The sequence below is a fragment of the Nilaparvata lugens genome, chromosome 11 (genome assembly GCF_014356525.2).
Source record: "Nilaparvata lugens isolate BPH chromosome 11, ASM1435652v1, whole genome shotgun sequence".
Lineage (NCBI taxonomy): Eukaryota > Metazoa > Arthropoda > Insecta > Hemiptera > Delphacidae > Nilaparvata > Nilaparvata lugens.
In genome coordinates, this window is record NC_052514.1 from 3,806,257 (window position 1) to 3,809,842 (window position 3,586).

General features: G+C 36.7%; 1 protein-coding gene across 7 annotated transcripts in view; it reads right to left on the minus strand.

Moving 5' to 3' along the window:
- The window catches only part of LOC111058182 (DNA N6-methyl adenine demethylase), a 269,719-nt gene that overhangs the window by 72,952 nt on the left and 193,181 nt on the right, over positions 1-3,586 (minus strand). The gene's annotated exons all lie outside the window — the stretch shown is intronic.

Genomic DNA, 3,586 nt, shown 5'->3' on the forward strand with positions numbered 1-3,586 from the left:
GGGGGGTTACAAACTGACCGACCAGGAAACTGACCGACCTGCAAAGTGACCGTCCTGAAAACTGACCGTCCAACAAACTGACCGTCTTGCAAAGTGACCGTCTTGCAAACTGACCGTCCTTATGACGTCATAAGCACCCTGACAGGGGGAACATCAACTGTTCAATAGGAGAGCCGATCGACTGTAAGCAGAGATGGCCTTGAAGTTCCTAGCGTTCCACAATTCCACTTTTGAATACTTTGAAGTAATGCGCATGTTCTGGATCGACCAATAGAATTTACACGCGCGACTAGCCATTACATTTCAAAATTGCTAATACTTTGAAGTAATGTGCGTGCGCTGGATCGACCAATAGAATTTACACGCGCGTCTAGCCACTACATTTTAAAGCCTAGGTTTCTCTGAACCACGCAGCGTTACCGCGGGATGCGCGATGACGTAATCATGCAAAAGTTTGCTGCAGCTATTGCTAGGAAGTGTTTTCTCTGACTTCACGCGCGCAATTCTCTGTAATTCCCTCTGCGTCGCGCACTCAAGAATTTTACTAGTAATTCAATTGTTCCAAAAAATAATAATGCTTTAGTTACCTGAATATGCCTACTAATTATTAGATAGCAAACAATAATTTCGGCTCTAATTTTCATACAAAACTTCAACACCATAGTAAAGGTTTCAACTTGATTCAAATCAATCATTTATCTGCCATACAACAAATACATATTCAAAACGAATAAAAGAAAATACATAATTTTATAAACAAAAGTATAAAATAATAAAATAAAAAGTAAGCATAAAATACCAAAATCATAATTAGATACTTTTGTTTCATTAACTGTTTTGTTCAATTTTTCATAATTTTTACTTCAGTTCTTGAACTTGAATTTTTCTAGGGGAGAGAATAAAACCATTTTTCCAAATATTCAGGATGTATCTCCCCTGTTAACGGTGGAAATTAGGCTACCCCCGTTTATCATAACCGGAAAATTTTAAGGGTAGAAAAAGCTGATTGAAGGTATGAATATGAAGGATAGAAACTATGGGTGGCCATACTTGTCTTCTCACCCACATGCTTGAAACTCAATAAACTATGATCAACTCTGAAAAAATATAAGCTACATTGAATTTCTTCAAAATAATAGATGGTGAAAAATAACAAAATTGACTCACCTTAAAGTGCTATCTTTTTATTTTCATGCTATCTCAGTCCATATACACTAGACCATTCACTGTCTAGCTTATAGTTTCATAATTATCATTGTGCTATTCTCTCATCTCCTAGATATTTATTCGACTCATAAAAGCTAAAAAAACTAAGTAGTTGCTGAATTGGCCACGAAATAAATGTAGGTCTCATTTCGCTGGGGGGGTACTCCTCATATCCCCCCTGGATACGCCACTGACACAACAGCACAGGACAGAATTTACTCTGATGGACAGTATTAGAGGAGGCTGTGGTTTATAACTGCGCGAGGTCTACTATTCACAGAACAGTACCTCATAAAACAAATATTTGAAAGCCTAAAATTTCCCTAAACTTGGTATTTTTATCCAACAGATGCCTGGTAATCACAATTCTAGAAAACCTTCTTATCCCCAGTCAATAAAAAGTTCAATGGGTTTTCATTTACAAAATTCATTAATAGATCATTAGCTACAGGGACGTGTTGGACATCTATGTTGCCTATGACTGAAAATATAATCGCGCGCTGCGAGGTTGCTGTCAGAGAAAACACCCGCTTTTTTTATCACGCACGCGTGATTTTCGCGTATCACGGTTGACGGAACCCGCAATAACGCTGCGTGGTTCAGAGAAACCTAAGCTTAAAATTGCTAATACTTTGAAGTAATGCACATGCGCTGGATCGATCAATCGAATTTACAAAATTGCTAATATTCTCAAGCATGAGCAACGATCAACAAGAACTTATTATGTTATGTTATTATATGTGTAGACTTGGTTAGACCGAAGTATAATACTAGTAGTTCTGTGAACAGTAACCTCGCGCAGTTTTATAAACCGCAGCCTCCTCATATACTGTCCATCAGAGTAAATTCTATCCTGTCGTGTCGTGTCGGCAAGATATCGGTGTGAAAACGGCTAATGGCTGTTCGGGTTGGTGTATCAAAAATGCTAACATCAAAAGCTAATCTCCTTCAAGACATACTGGCAACAGGACAGCCCGAGTTCAAAGCAGAGAAAATTTGAGAGCCAATACTATGGTATTTTAGTTATTAATTGCATGCGTTATTGCACGCAATCAATAGTTCATTTAATAGTGCATAAAAATTTATTGCATTCAATGAGTCACGCAATCAATAGTCTACACAGTTGCTGATTTCTTTCCCAAGTTACATTGAGATATGCGTCATGGCATGCAATTTATTATAATCCACTCGACAGCTGATTTATGATGAATAATTCTATATGGTAGTCTGATTTTTACTCTAATATATTGGCGTACGAGGGAGGCGCCTTTTTCCTTTTATATTATCCTTGAAATTTCCAAAAACCTTGTATATAGACTACGTTGACGCGCAATTTGAAAAGGAACATCTGTCAAATTGCATGAAAATCTATTACCGCGTTTCGCCGTAAATGCGCAACATATAAACATTTGAACATAAAGAGAAATGCCAAACCGCCGACTTGAATCTTAGACCTCACTTCGCTCGGTCAATTAATAGACCTGCAGTTTTACTTATGCTAGGATCGAATTTCAGGTGGGTCCCAACCACGGAGACGTGATTATGCAGCTCATAATTTTCTGTTAGCTGAGCTGGCCTATGAGATCCTGCGTTTATTCATTTATTCAACGATGATTTAATCGATGATATTAATCGAACAACAGCTGTTTCTCTTCAAGTTACATTGATATATTAAATTGATTGCGTCATTGCATGCAATTTATAATCCTCTCGACAGCTGATCTATGATGAATAATATTCTAGTCTGATTTTTACTCTAATATTGGCATATGAAGGAAGCGCCTTTTCCTTTTATATTATCCTTGAAATGCAAAATTTCCAAAAGCCTTGTATATACGTCGACCCGCAATTTAAAAAGGAACATACCTGTCAAATTTCATGAAAATCTATTACCGCGTTTCGCCGTAAATGCGAAGGAACATAATTATAAACATAAAGAGAAATGCAAAACCGTCAACTTAAATCTTAGACCTCACTTTGCTCGGTCAATTATGTTCCTATATATTTTTATTATATATTATTTACTACATCTATATAGGCCTATTGCTACACAGAATATACAAGCACACTATATTCAAATTGCTATACAGTCGAGCCTCTCTATAACAAGCCACCACTTAATAAATTCTTCTAAGCAACAAATATTTTTACCTTGTCCCATGACATTTCAGAATTTTTGCTGCTTATTTTTTTCTATAACGAATTTTGGACCTCTCAACTACAAAGTTATCTCTCTTCACTTCAACATACAAGATGTAGTGTGTATAAGAAGCCAACAGTCAGAATTGTTTAGTTTCAGCAGAAAGGTCAATAAACTAAAAATAATGACAAGTTCAGGTAGGGAGAAGATAGGATGGTGAACAGTGAATAGAGTTTGAAA